General features: G+C 36.6%; 1 protein-coding gene and 1 long non-coding RNA gene across 2 annotated transcripts in view; one reads left to right on the top strand and one right to left on the bottom strand.

Moving 5' to 3' along the window:
- The window catches only part of LOC310727771 (up-regulator of cell proliferation-like), a 189,616-nt gene that overhangs the window by 112,911 nt on the left and 60,181 nt on the right, over positions 1-16,524 (top strand). The window lies entirely within an intron of this gene.
- On the bottom strand, positions 9,639-16,415 carry LOC310728020. Its single transcript, XR_014534163.1, has 3 exons — positions 12,722-16,415; positions 12,488-12,598; positions 9,639-10,736 (listed from the first exon to the last, which is right to left on the bottom strand). It is a non-coding gene; the product is annotated as an uncharacterized lncRNA (long non-coding RNA).

Genomic DNA, 16,524 nt, shown 5'->3' on the forward strand with positions numbered 1-16,524 from the left:
AAAAAGAAAAAAGAAGTGTGGCATAATTGCTTGTAATTAGCGTAATTAAAGTCTGTGAGCTAAGGGGTTGAACAGGTTGGTAGACAAAGATAAAGGCATAGGTACAAATAGCGACATGGGTACATATAAGAACAAAAGATGTAGGATGAAATGTTGGTAGAGGTGGAGTTCCAGATATAGACTTACAGTAAGCAATGACAGACAGTGGAAAGATAAAAGGAAATTGAAATGTAGAGATGGAGAAACATGTTTAAATTCAGGGAAAGGTACAGATTAAGGTAAAGACAGTGGAACAAGGAAAAATGGTGGTACAGCAGTAAACAGTGGTACAAAAGAAAGACATTAATTAAGATAAAGGCAGTGGTACAAAGGAAGACATAAAAAAGTAAAGACAGTAGTAAAGGGAAAGACAATAATCATGGTAAAGACAGTAATAAAGAAAGAGACCATGGCCCAGTTAAAGGCACAGGTTATGGGAAAGACAGTAATACAGGGAAGAAAGACATTAAACTTTCTTTCTGCTCCTCCCATTAGGGGTCGCCACAGCGGATCATCCATATTCATGATCCGCATGTTTAATTTGGCACATGTTTTTACGCTGGATGCCCTTCCTAACGCAACCCTCCCCATTTATCCAGGCTTGGGACCGGCACTTAGAGTGCACTGGCTTGTGCAACCCTAATGGCTGGGGTTGGTTCCCTGACCAAGAAAGACATCGATGAATGTAAAGACAGTGGTACAAAGAAGGACTCATGCAAAGGTAAAGACTGTGGTACAGTGAATGACAATGATCAGGGTCAAGACAGTGATAAAGAGAAACCATGGTCTAGGTAAAGACACAGGTGAGTGTAATGATAGTGACAGAGGGAAGACAGTGGTTCAGGTAAAGACCCAGATGCAGGTAAAGACAGTATTGCAGGGAAGACCATGGAAGACCAGGTGAAGCCCTAGGTGAAGATACTGACAGTGATAGAGGGCATACATATTAATACAGTTGAAGAGAAAGATGCAGGTGAAGGTAAATATGCAAGTCAAGGTTAAGACATAACTGGTAGCCATAAAGTAAATAAAGCTAGAAAAGCAGGCACCATCAGTCAGTAGTTAATTTTTTATCATTTTATTTTCAAGGAAAAAAGCTGTGATCCATCTATTTATGGAAACAATTAGGATGATTTTATGCACAGGCTACATAGTTGCACCCAGAACCACTGATCATACCAGGAGCACATTGATAAGTTATTTGAAATTGAATTAAATTGAAATTTAACTTAGTTATTTCATTTTTTAGAAAGTTTTACACAGACTTTCATTGATTATTAATTAAAACAGACTTTAAATGGTGGTGAAGTTATGGGATGGTGGGATGTGGGTGGAGATTTAAAACTTAGTTCTCTGGGTGGAGTAGGACTCAGACAGGATAAGACATCGGTTAAGTTTTCACCAGAAAGAGTAATACTTACAGCTAGAGACCAAAACAGAGGTTGAAGTACAAGAGGAATTGTGCAAGAACTACTGTGCAGGTGCACCTCCCAAAAGACTTCTAAGTAACGTGTGGAACATTTTTTTTGCAATGATGTTTTTCACAGCCACAGAAAAGACCTAGTGCTGTTGTTAGGGAATCTGAATCACGCAATACATGCTGATGCAGGAATTTCAGATTTTTGATGACTTTTGGGATACATGTTGTTAAGGCTTGCCATGAAATAGAGTTCAGAGGTTATGAGGTGAAAGGTGAAGAGGTGAGGGTATTAAGAGGCATGATTGATTGGATAATTGTGCTGACAAGCACAAGATTTAACTATGGGATTTAACACATTCATCTGACTTATTTTGTTTTAGGTGACAGACATTTCAAAAAGCATTTTAGACAAAACAAAACCCATTACAATGATTCCGTCACTGAAACTGCCATTTTGATTTGTCATGATCTGTGACCATTTAACGGTGTCTGAGCATAAAATCCTGCTGACGTTAACAAGTCATTTGAGAGTCTCAGACATTCAGTCTAAGAAATCAGACATGCTTTGATCTATCCAGATATTCTTGCATTCTGCAGACATACACAGACACTTGCAGGATTTAAAGCACAATCGTTCTCACATGCAAGCACAAACACTTATTATATGTCTTAGAATGGGGTGTGCTCGGTTTCTCTTCTTTTTACCCAGCACATCCGCACACACCCCTTACTGTTCTCACCCTGGTATGTGAGGTATATAGACGGCACCCGCTAATCAGACTTTCTTAAACAGTGAGTCACTGATGAGATTTGAGATTTAAGGGTGAAAAAGTAAGAGATTAAAAAAGAATAGGGGGTCACCTGTCAATTGAAATAAATTGAATTATGTAATTGAATATTTAGATTTTAAAAATAAACTTCACTAAATTCAGTAACTTCATATAATATATATTGCACATTATATTTTATTGAATTCAATATAATTGTATTAAAAATGGCCATAGTGTTTATATATTTGTTTATATATATATTAGGAGCGGAACGGAATACATGTGGACCGAATGCAATCCTTTTTACGTGCAGAACTTAATTCCCTGATTTCCATTAGGAACGTATTTAACACAAGTTTGTTTGGTCTCCGCCTTGGACTTAAGTGTTTTAATTACTATTATTAAACTTAAAAACATATACACCAATACACAACAAAAGATTTGTTTTGCGCATGCATGAAAACGCTAAAGAATCCATAGCCCTCGCATTAGCCGCTAACCAGGAAGTGGCTAGCAACTAACGCTAGCGCTATGGATACTTTAGCGTATTATGTCCAGCTAAAGGAATTTCTCTTAAAAGGAAAAAACCTGACAATTCCACATAATGAGGAAATGAAATAAGGATGGAAGGAATAAAGCCATTTGTTAAAGTTTGCTGAAATAAGTATACTGTGTTAATAAAAAATTACAAGCAATTTTATGTTTTGCATTTCTTCTCCCTAACCGGACCAAAATTGAACCGAGGTTCAACCAAGCTCTAACATATGTATATGTATACAGCATGGGCCAGCGTTTGTAAGTTCAAATTGTACAATTTTTACAATTTTGAACTTTTTTTGAATCTCTTTATTATCAATATTTCAAAATGACCCACCATACAATGCAAATTTTTAATTATTGAAAATGCACACACACACACACACACACACACACACACACACACACACACACACACACACACACCATGTTCATTTACACGTAATTGTCAAGAATGAGGTGGAAGTAAATTTTCCTGGCCTGTGTGTGTGTGGGAGAAGAAAAACACCCCTGCTGGTCATTGTTTGTTTGAATGATTGACAGGTGTGTATCACAGCATGTTAACACAGCCAGTAAGGCAGAGGCAGGCACGCAGGCAAGCACACACACACACACACACAAACACACACACACACACACACACACGCACACAACTTGAACCAAACACACCCTACCCATTCCCTGTGGTGAAGCTGTCAATCATTTTGAATTGTACCACTCAGGGTCTGCACTCCTTCCCTCTATTCCTTACTCCACCCCCAATTTAAAAGACCCCGCCCCCTATGTGTGTCCCCTGCTGAGTTTGATTGACAGCTTGACTGTGAGAATGGATAGTGCTCTGGGAAACCTCCCTCCTCCCCTGGCATGGTCTTGGCCCGGTCTTGCCCTGGCGCTGCGCTCGACTCCCAGCGGATAACGCTAAGCTAATTAGCGACTGGTGGTCATGTTTCGCCATAAATCATACAGACTGATGCTGACAGTGACCATGAAAACCAAACCTGCCACAGACCAACCGGTTAGCTTCTCTCCCCTTTTCTCTCTGTTCACTTGAAGGCGAGACAGATGGAGGAAAAGCGTGAGATGTGTTGAATGAGTACGTGTACAGCAGGACTCCTTTGGCCCCTTGGGTGTTTTCTCTTTGAGAGTGGAATGTCTCGCCTTGCTGATTGTTCTCCAGGCCTTTGAGCAGATCTCTGAAAGGAGCAACGGAGTCAGCAGAGCTTTTTGAAGGCTGCCGCACTGAGGCTCCAGAGACGCCTCTGAAGACGGAAGGGAACCTTTTCACAGCGGTTTTTAATTATTGACGCGCACCAATCCAAACATGAACGCTTAGCAAGATCTCAATTAATGCCAACTGTTCGTCTGCCAGCTGTTCAGCCAACTAACCGCTTCTGATCAGTCCACTCTAGTAAGTGGTTCTATGTTTTAGGCTCCATCAGAATAGTATGATTAAATCTAATGGACCCAAATCAAGTCTTCTTTCTAACTATAGAGGACTTCCAATTGATTTTCAATTGAAATGCTGGCTGTGCTCAGCCATGCGTTCGGCTCATATAGGAATATCCAATCCCATTAAACTTGAACACATTTGTTGGGTTATGCATTACATAGAATACCTTTATAATCCACTAGGAAGTGCGAAGGAAAATCACTTTAATCACAAAGAAATGATAGGAGTCATTTGTCAGTGCTTGTTGCCATGTCCAATTATCTAAATTGAGCAATTTGCATGCATACATTTAAAAACTTCATAACACACTTGACTGAAACTGATCAATGAGCAAGCAGCTATTGGACTGAAATCTATAAGGTTATTTTAAATTACTTTATTATTACTTCTCTGTATATTTGGTCCTTGCTAAATGGGAAAAAGTGTTTGAGCTCATGTTTACCATTATCCTATCACCAGTTTTCTTCAAATATAGTCCAAATATTGTCTGAATATTTTATTAACCATTGTGTCCTGATATAAAGACAATGATTAATTATTGGGCAACCACACCATATTTTTAGGAACATCCACGATACTATAGGTCGACTATAGAACAGATTTCATTCCAGAAATCTGAAATCTGGCTCCAAATTGTAGATCAATGAATAAATAAAAATTCTATTGTGATCAAATCTCTGTAATGCAAACCCTTTCCAGGCTAAATGCCTTACCATATGGTGTCAGTGTAATTTAAATATAATGATAGATAGATAGATAGATAGATAGATAGATAGATAGATAGATAGATAGATAGATAGATAGATAGATAGATAGATAGATAGATAGATAGATAGATAGATAGATAGATAGATAGATAGATAGATAGATAGATAGATCTCAATAGATCTAAAAAAAAACATAATTGATTTAAACTTTACTATAACCTTTATTGAATGTTTATGGAAGTATTATGCTTTTGTAATATCCAGAGGTAAAGCTGTTTGTTTAAGTTTCTCACCACAGGAAAAATGAGTTTTCCCTTTGTGGTTTTAGTGTAACATGGTAACATGGCATGCTGTTTTTTGTCTTATTAACTTCAACAAAGAGAACAAAACATGAGGCTTTAGAGAACAGGAGCCAGCATGCTTTATAGACATTCCGTTACATAAATAATAAATCAAAATTTGCAATCTTTGACAAATTGCTCTGGTATAAGAAGAATAAAACACTTCGGGATATGCTGTTATTGGAAAATAATTAAAGAAGTAAATTTGCTTCACATCAGGTATTATATCATACTGATATTAATAATTTACCATAATAAACAATATATGTATAGTGGTAACAAGCATTCAAATTTTCATTAGTACACATTAAGTCAATGTTAAAATAGTGACCAAATAAACTCATGTACATTCATTACTGTTTGTTTAAATGGTAATGAAACGTGAAATTAATCCAAATAAATTAAATATATTTTTTAACTTTTTTGAATGTTGCACTCTGATGGGATCCTTGTTGTAGTTATAATTAGATTATTAATTATTTGAATGATTAATAACTATATAATATAGTAATCATAATAATGATAATTGAAAAATGTAATGATAATAATGATAAAGATAATAAATAAAGTCAATTAATGGGTAAGTTCATGGCTTGTTAAATAAATAATAATTATATAAAATTATTTAAAAAATTAAAAGTAATTAATTTTGAGTGTTACCATTTGATTGAATAAATAAATTCACTGTGACTCTGGTGCGGATCTTGGATTGAAAGCCGCTCTGCAGCAGCCATCCATCTCAGTGGCAGGGGGCAGGTGTGTGTAATGTGTGTTTGAATGTGAAACGACGGCAGATAAATCCAGTTAGGCTTTGATTAGATTACAGTAGGGTAGGATGAATGGGATCAGCTAAAGGGTTGACAAAAAGAGAGACAGAGAGAGGGAGATCCTTAGAGTTGGGATTCTAAATGAAATGGCCTCGGTCCATTCACCGCCTCCAAAAACTTCCTTCCTCTCTTCTTTCATATTGATAGTGCTCCCAAAGGGGGGGCCTTGTGGGAAAGGGGGCAGGGTTGAATGAGTGAGTGTATTTGTGTCTAGGTGTCTTACTATCTGTAGCTTTTTATTTTTCTTTATTTCCAGGCATTACCCATGTCTTTCATAACTAGGAGGTTAGCAGCTCTGATAACTTTCCGAGCACTCTAGAGGAGTGTTTCTCAATCCTGGCCATGGAACACCATCAGTATTTAGGTGCTTTTCCAAATCGAATTCTAATCTAATTAACAAGTAGTACTCTGTTTAAACCAAATGAGTTAGAGGACATAAAACAAAAAATGCCCAAGTGCTCATGAACAAGAACTGAGAAACAATTCTCTGCAAATGTCCACAATACTGAACATTTGACACTGAGAATTGTATTATAAGTGACATATAAACTAACATACACTGCCTGGTCAAAAAAGCATAATTTGTTGAACCACCTTTACAGTGCTCATCTCACATGGTATTTATATTCATCCTGAACTGCATCCAGTGTTAAAGTCACGACTCTTCGGTTGACAGTTTGTGTGTGAGAATATGCTCATCCTCATTGAACAATTATTTCACATTTTGAGCCTGATAAATCCTTCGATCAGGTTTGAGCAGGTACACGATGACTTCATTTTATGACTTACTATATAATGTTGCTAAGGCTAGACCTGACCAACAGAGTAATCCCCAGATCATAACACTGCCTCCACAGGCTTGTACACTAGGCACTGAGTGCATCACTTCAACATTTTTCACCTTGGAACACCCATTGCTTTTATATAACTCTGAACTCCTTGGACCATATGCTCCACAGTCCAAACTTTATATTCGGTAGCAAACCAAAGTCCTCTTTCCCATTATAAACCCATTCAGCATTATGTATAGGAAATTAGAATCTACACAATGCATCAGATAGGGTTTAAGTTGTCAAAAAAGTTAAATAATAATAAAAAAAATAATCACTGCAATAATGATGCAATCATATATTCTTAAGTAGATGCTTATTGAAATCGAAACAGGGACATTTTGGGGTCAGGCAGTGTACCCTACAATGCAATGTTGCCTTGTAAAGTATGATATTTCTGTCAGAAGACTAAAAGCAACCATGCTGTTATAGAAAACTAATCAGTTGCAGGTTGGAAAGATGAGACCCGGTTCAAGTAGCGCCACTGTTGGATTGATAGATCACTGTATTCATCCCAGAGAGAAATTCACAATTTATATTTAAGTACCAAAACAAATGTCCCATACCCATGTCCCATTTTCCCATACCATCATGTACTGTGACTGAAAATGTTATTGACATGTTAATTTTATTGTTGTGGAAAGTCCACGACTTTCAACTGTAAGCTCCTGTGATCACTTACATTATAACAAATATCAACAGATGCCTGTTTGTACCCAGTTGTAGAGCTAAAGGTGTTGTATGGCACTCATTGCAATCAAACCTCATCATCCTTAGCAGGAAATGGCTGTCAACGATGCTGAGTAATTGACGTTCGGAGTGTTTTCTTGACTACGTCCTCAGCTCTCTTGAAAAGTTTACTTCCTTCTGACCTGCACATGTTGCACGAATTCAGTGAGCTACAGTTACACAAAGACACATACACACAGCATGAGTTAATGGCCATAGTATCTGAACATATCGTATTATTTTCAAAAGTAGCAACTGTAGCTAATACATTTAAAATGTATTATTTGCCATGATTTTAATCAGAAAGAGCAAGAGAGAGAGAGAGAGAGAGGTAGAGAGAGAGGGAGAGAGGATTATGGAATTTAAACATTCCAGACAGAGAGAAAATGTGCATATGTGTGCAATCATACAAAGTGATATATTCTTGGTTTCCTCCCCCTGTACCTTAAGGTGATTGTTTCAGCCTCACTTCCGACTGCACGTGATTAACATCCACACATGCGAATGTTTAGGTTTGTGTGTGTGTGTGTGTGTGTGTGTGTGTGTGTGTGTGTGTGTGTGTGTGTGTGTGTGTGTGTGTGTGTGTGTGTGTGTGTGTGTGTGTGTATGTGTCTGTGTGTGTGTGTGTGTGTGTGTCTGTGTGTGTCTGTGTGTGTCTGTGTGTGTGTGTGTGTGTGTGTGTGTGTGTGTGTGTCAGTCACTCTCCAGTCAGACTATGGTATGTGTTCCAGGCACTCACCTGTTTCTGGTCAACGCCCTTTCACACTCATTCACACCCTGAAGAGTAACTTCAGCGATCCAGGTGTGAACATATTCAAATAGTTATCGAAAGCAGGATACGTACCTTCATTGAATTGGCTTCTGTTTTTTTTTTTCCTGTTATTTAATAGCTCTTTCACCTTAAGGCTGAGAGACTGAGAGATGGATTTGGGCTTTTGGGATGAGACACCTTTTGAAAATGCACTTTTAAGGGCCTTTTTAAGGCTTTTGTCCTCCTCTTTCCTCTCTCTGTCCCTCTTTCTTAGCATGCTTTTTGTCTCGAGGTGCATTTGACCCCCTTAATCACTGCCTGAGGTGAGCTCCACACGCCACTAATGGATCGCTTACACACACAGGTTGTTGATGTGTGTAAGTAAACAGGGAGCTTCTTCAGGTTGCCACTGTGGCGTGAGAGAACGGAGCTTGCTGCTGTTGTGAAGCAATCTGTTACTACACACACACACACACACACACACACACACACACACACACACAGCCATTCCAACAATCTATTACCTATTACCATTCTTTAATACAAGCTCCATGGTGGATTAGTTTCCTGTATATCACATGCTAGAATTGTACACTTGCAATATCTTGACTAAAACAGCCCTTATCCCTATGACAGATTCTTAGATACACTATACAGGAAACCCTAACTCTATATAAGTAATCAGGAAGTTAATACAACTTGTGAAAATCCAATTCATGGACTCTCCTGGGAAAAACTCCACTACTTTATCTGATATCCAAACTTCAAAACTTTGTATATTATGTACATGAATCAATCTTACAAAATAAATTGTTCCCTTAATAAACCTATTAAGCCTAATTTTTAATGCAGTATTTCATCAGTAAAGAAACTGCTTTCCCAGGAAGGCGAGATCAGGAATTTTCCCTGACTGGAATGCCAGTCCATTGCTGGACATAATGCTCATTTTACAATGTTAATTCTGATGGATTGAAGTAAATAAAGTTTTGATATAAGCCTTGTAAGAAACAGAATTGTTTTTCATCATGTTTTTATCATATATATATATATATATATATATATATATATATATATATATATATATATATATATATATATATATATATATATATATATATATATATATATATATATATATATATATTCATTTTATTTTATATGTGAAGGAATAACCTTTAAACACATCACAATCACAATAATATTTATATTCATTCAATAATATAACGATATCCTTTGGAAATTATGTTGACCATCAAATGAAAAGAATCTAATATGCTCATTTTTGTTTCATAAAAGTTTTGTAATACTATATATTGCATATCAATGGTAGCGTGTACACTCAGTGTTACCTCCTTCCAAACTTCTAAAACTTTTCAGTAGTCCAGACTTGTATTCCTCACTCTTCTCAGTACATACCTTTCCTATTAGTTACTATAAAATCATGCAATGAATCATAAGACCAATATGTGACCCAATAATACATTACAACAGTTTTGATTGCTTCACAATGCTATTCAGTTACAGCAAATGTTTCTATATAATTTGTATTATTTATAAATAATGGAATCTCATTAATCATTAGTTAATTATGGTTTAACAAATAATGATTGAGTCATGACTATAGTTATTAATGTAATTGTTATTGTTAACTATTGTGTAATCATTGTTTATAATACATTTTACATCATGTATTTATATTTCAGAGAGGAGATTTCATTTATCCAATATGGAAGAAAATAAATGTTAAAAGTAATGCTGTAACTTTAAATATTTTGACATTGGAAAGTCTTAATGACCTCCAAATCAGCTTTTGGCTTTCTTTGTAACAGGACTCGCTGCTTTTTTCTGCTTATTAAAATTAAAAGAGAAAAAAGAGAGATGCTGGTAAAAGAACGACCAGATAATAGCTGCTCTAAAAGCACACTGAGATTTTGTGGACAATTCACAGCACTAAATGTGACTATAAATGGGTCAATAATATGATCTTTTGTTATTCAATAAATAAAAATTAAACAGTAATTTTTTAGTAGTAAACTATTAAACTGTTTAATTAGACAAAAGTCCATTAATTTGTAATAGAAAAAATACATACTCGGATTAATTTGATTTGATTGTACATTAAATAATATTGAAATTTGTCTATGTCTATGTTTACTAATTGTAATGTTTTGTAGAAAATGCTCAATTTAAGTTAAACATGTTAAAATGCTGTATTGTTTCAAGGGTTTTTCTTTCTTTTTTCTCCTCAGAGGAAACGAAGGCCTCAGGGGTCAGCGTCTGAGGTCATGAGGCGTCACCAGAACAGAACCTGATACCCGCCGGGCGACACGGCTCTCTGAAAGATAAGGAAATGAGACGGGTGACTGGGTGCTGCTAAAGCCTCTTGACACACATACACACACACACACACTAATACACACACACATACACACACCTATACAAGCTCACATATTCACACACCTAAGAATCTTCACAATACCGCAAAGGACTCAGTATGTTCCTCCTCGAAATGCTATGTCCTTCTCTCATCTACGTGATCCCTCCACCTCACCCCAGTGCCACACACACACACACACACACACACACACACACACACACACACACACACACACACACACACAGAGTGATGATAAGCAGTGCTTAGGAGGAGGGAAAGAACAGCACTATCAAAGCATGATGTCCATGAGACGAGTGTGTGCATATAAGAAGAGTGTAAGAGTATAAGAGTGTGGGCCAATAAGAACTTCCTCTGTAACCTTTTCCATATTATCCCTAAGTCAGTGATTCTACAGATGACTGAATTTATTATAGAAGACATACTTATTATAAGTCTTTTTAAAGAAATGAAGGGTTAGTACCAAAAAAATCTTCTCTTTAGTTTTTTTATCCTAAACAGCCATACGATATAGTTACAGTGCCACAAAAACTAAATTATGAAATAACTGTGTATGTAAATGCAATGCAAAATAAAATCCTGATCTACAAACCATTGTTCAGAAAATTTGCAAACGGGAAATTTAATTCTAGAATACTCAAAATCAAAATTATGATAATGGGATTTTTAAATGTTTAATGCCCAATTCAACCTTGAAAGAAACACCACTGACTCTTCTTGCTGTCCACCTACAATGCTTAACCATTTAAAGAAATCAATGGGGAAAGCTTTCCCATACAAAGATTTTTTTTATTTTTTAATTCTTGCTTACTTCCTGATCAATAATTTGTTGTTTAGACTATTAAAAATCTCATAACTTTTTAAGTTGGCCTTTTTTTGCCCTAAAGATGTATGCTAAAATTAGTATGTACTTAATTCAAGTGTGTACATGGGTTTACACATGATTAAATTGAGTTACATGAATACAACTTGTCATAAGCATAATTAAATTATGTATTTTCAGTGCCTTGAATAAAATCCAACCCTGCACACTTTTACCCTGAGCTCTGAATCGGACCAGAGTCTATGGCTTTATGAGATACTATTCTACTGCATGTTAACTTAATGCTACAGTAGCTTATTCTGATCAGCATCAACAGCTTCACAAAATTATTAAATGTAACTAGATCACATTAGTTTTATCCAAATGGATTACACGTAATATAAGCAATTAAATCACATTTTGATGAGAAATTAAATAATTTGCTATACATTATATGTAATATACAGTAATGTAGCATTTAATAAAATACAATATAGTTATATAATATAATAATATAATGACATGTGGTAAAGTTCTCTTACATCTGACCAATCACTTTTCATTTTTAGTTGAAGAACAATTTATATATAAATTTAATTATGTATGAATTGCATTTGTTAGCATGATTTTATGTAGCTACTATGAATTAATTTACCCTTTTATCCAAAATGTTTATATTTTAGCTATAACAAGCCAAATTAAATTTTAATTGGGACCATCACGAGATGTCTATACGCATTTTTAGCTAATTCTATGTCTGCTGGTTTAGCATGTGTTTTTCAGTATTCTCAACAACATGCCATTGTTTTTGTTTGACCAACTTGAATAAAAACCATTTGGCTTTAAGCCAAAGACTAAAGGACTAACCGGACCTCAACCTTGTCTTCACCTCTAGCAGGAAGTGGGTATTGCTTTGCTGATGGATGTGTGTGTCCCTCTGTTCTTTCAGCCAGGTGAACACTTTCGCTCTGACCCTGCTGCTGCTTGTACGAGTAGTGATCTGCAATTGATGAGTGATGAGGGGTTAGAGCGAGAGGGATAGGGTGACCGCAGAAAACTCTATGTGTGTGTGTGTGTGTGTGTGTGTGTGTGTGTGTGTGTGTGTGTGAGAACCACAAGATACCTTGCATGGTTTTCCCCGGTTTTTCCATATTAATGTGTTTATGGAGGAGTTCAGCTGGTGTTCTGGTGCTATAAAGCACTCACATTACATATTTTATTAACAAATCACAAAACTAGATGTACAGTGCATCCGGAAAGTATTTACAGCGCTTCACTTTGTGATGTTACAGCCCCATTCCAAAATTGATTGAATTTATTAATTTCCTCAAAATTCTACAAACAATCCATCATATGGACAACATGAAAGAAGTTTGTTTAAAATCTTTGCAAATGTATTCAAAAATAAAAAAATGAACAAAGAATCACATGTACATAAGTATTCACCATCTTTGCCGTGACACATTTAAAATTGAGCTCAGGTGCATCCTGTTTCAACTAATCATCCTTTAGATGTTTCTACAACTTGATTGGAGTCCACCTGTGATAAAGTCAGTTGATTTGACATGATTTGGAAAGACACACACCTGACACACACATCTCTGCAGCCAGGTGATGACCAGTGCTTGGTTTCCTCCTGACATGACGTAACCAAGCACTGGTCATTACCTGGTAAATACCATACCTACAGTGAAGCATGGTGGTGGGAGCATCATGCTGTGGGGATGTTTTTCAACAGCAGGGACTGGGAGACTAATCAAGATCGAGAAAAATATGAATTCAGCAATGTACAGAGACCTCCTTGATGAAAGCCTGCTCCAGAGCGCTCTAGACTGGGGAGTTGGTTTATCTTTCAGCAGGACAACGACTCTAAACACACAGTCAAGATAACAAAGGATTGGCAACGAAACAACTTTGTGACTGTCCTTGAGTAACCCAGACAGAGCCCAGACTTGAACATGATTAAACATCTCTGGAGAGATCTAAAAATAGCTGTGCACTGATGCTACCCATCCAACCTGATGGAGACTCTCCACTGGTGTCCCACAAGGCTCAGGATTTGGTCCTTTCCTTTTCTCCCTGTATACTCTTTCTTGAATTAATTTTTTCACATGGGCTTTCTTACCACTACTACGCTGATGACGCTCAACTCATTTTCTCTTTCCTTCCCACAGATGCCACAGCTTCTGCTTGGATCTTGGCATGCCTGGTGGACATGTCTTCGTGAATGAGTGCTCATCAACTAAAAGTCAACCACAGCAAAACTGAACTGCTGGGTATCTCCCAGGTGATTCATCTCCAGGTCAGGATCTCAGAATATCTCTTCATAACTCTGCTTTCCCCTTCAGCCACCACTTGCAACTTTAGGGTAACTATGAAAGATCCACTGTCCTCCTCCACACATGTTGCTAACCATAAGATTTGTATGTGCTTTTTCATCATCCCATTACACAGTAAGTCCCCATTAGTTGTTATAATAACGTCTATACTTCTGGAAATATATTCACCCAAAGGTGTACAGTAGGGATGAGGAGATCAGAGATCAATAACAGGCCACTCAAGATCTTCCACTCCAACCCATTTAAACCATATTTTCATGTAGCTTGAATTAGGAGCATTGTTGTGCTGGAACAAGTTTGGGTCTTTTAGGTCAAGTGAGGGGAAACTTAAATGCTTTTACATTTACATCCTATACAATTGTGTGACTCTATTTTTGTGGTACAATTTGGGGAAGAGCCACATAAAATCAGGTGTCCCAAAACTGTTGTCCATATAGTGTGCCAAAATCACTTTTGTGTATATGTCTGTTTATCCGTCCTTAATTGTTTGTCCTTGTGCAATTTCTCTTATCCTTGAAGATTATTTGCGTTTTGCTCATTCACATCAGAATATAAACAGACCTGCTCCAACTTTCACTTGGACTATTGAGTGCTCAGGATGTATCTATGCACAAAATAAGCAAATGTCTATGTAGACATGTGTAATGTGTCATGGTAATCTAATTCTTTCTGTTGAAACTGCTGCACTGAATTTAATATACATGCAGTGTAAGAAAACAATTCAGGACACACTTTGAAGTTATAAACTTCAGTGTGCTAAAACCAACTCATCAACTATTCTTTCTACTGCCTAATGCTTTATTCTTTACTTATATGTATTTGTGCTTTAAAGTTTTCTCATCAGACTTAATGTTAACTTTAGGATCTTCCCATCTACCGAACAGTAGCATGATTAATAGTTGAAAAAAAAAAAGAATGTGAGAAACAGGCCTGAACACTTTCAGCTGGCATTTTCGGGATCTTCCAAGCCTACTGAAGTAAACCGATCTTTCAGGTGTATGTGATTTCACACACTGATCAAAGTGACCTTAACGCAGCATGGAATATCAGAAAGACTTTCGAAACGTTTCCCCCTGCAGCGGATTTACTGTATATAGAGGAGCCAATTGAACGTGTTACTGCTTTGATGACATTGCTTAATTAAAATAAATTTTAGACACAATTTCTTGCTCATTTGCTTTTCTTTTATGATGTGGTCTGAGTTCTGTCGACTAGGAGACTGTGGGTATGAAGATATGGGATGAATCTTTGATTAAATCATCATCAAGTCTATACAGAAAACCAAAAAAGCAATAAGGGTAAAAAAAATAGCTGATTGATGTTCACAAATCAGATTTTTTCTGCATGTGTGTGTATGTGTGTATACAGGGGGCGTCTCTGCAAGTGTGTGGCAGCATAGCATGCCCACACATGCAGGCAGCAGTGGAAGCTTCCTCTGGTATCCTGAGTCTCGCCTATTAAAATTAATAACGGGATTTACTGAACACCTAGGATGGGAAATACCTCTCAGAATTCTTTCACTCGTCTTTTTCCTCCAGAACTTTCTCATTCTCAGCTGTTTCCTTTGTTTGTTTGCTTTTTTGTTTAGCGCCCTCACTATTACATCCTTTTTTAATAGACGAAGACTGAAAATGATGAGAGATGAGAAGAGGAACTGAAAATAAAATCAATAAAGACAAGAGAAGGGAAAAGAAGAGAAGGGAAGGGGTCAGAAAGTCATCGCATTGGATTAGTCAAGACCACTGATCTAGGATTTAAACTGGCTATCCTAAGCCTCTGTTTACACTCTGGACATCTTATTCTTTCCTCTGAACAAGTGCTTTCAAAGAAGCAACACACACAAGGCCCAGAGGCATGTTTCTGAGCAGATCCAAGATAACACTGAAACATCCCAAAGCTAAGATCTTTAACTGATCTGATTCAAGTCTTGGAACCAAGTCCATGAATAATTGAACTCAAGCACTTTAGTTGATTTATTTAAGATTCTATTACTAAAACATTTTAAAATGTTTTAAGAGAAACAAATTGTTACATTAAAACAAAAAATGTTATTTTGTATAGAGATTCCCATAAAGAAAACACTTTAACAACTGGGCAAAACCTAAAAATGCACTTGGAACAGCACAATGGGTTGACAGCCCTAAAAGAAAATGATAAACTGATTAACTATAAGGTGGCAAATCGATCAGACCTTGAACATTGGGTGCGACTGCGTAACGTGCTGTTATGTTTTTCTTTCAGAAAATTGCAGGTTGTTCAATGAATGCACTGTTTTCAGCAATCAGTGTGTTAGCTCCTGTATTGTTGGGTGAATCTACCATGTGGTTAGTGGGTTTACTGCTTTTGCTAACTGATGGCTTTTATTGAGGTATGTAAAGAAGGTTTATGTGATGCTGGAGGTCTATTTTGTGTGTGAGCAAGTGAGTGAGAGAGAGGATTAAGAAAAAACATCTCTACTTTATACTTTTTTTTCCATGTAATATTATCAATGGAAATGAAAATATGCTTGCAATAGTCTTGCATTCGTTCAGCTGAATGTTGGAGATAAATGCTTAGTAGTTTATAAGTACTTAACGTAAAATGGTAA

The sequence above is a fragment of the Silurus aristotelis genome, assembly GCF_946808225.1.
Source record: "Silurus aristotelis genome assembly, chromosome: 6".
Taxonomy (NCBI): Eukaryota; Metazoa; Chordata; class Actinopteri; order Siluriformes; family Siluridae; genus Silurus; species Silurus aristotelis.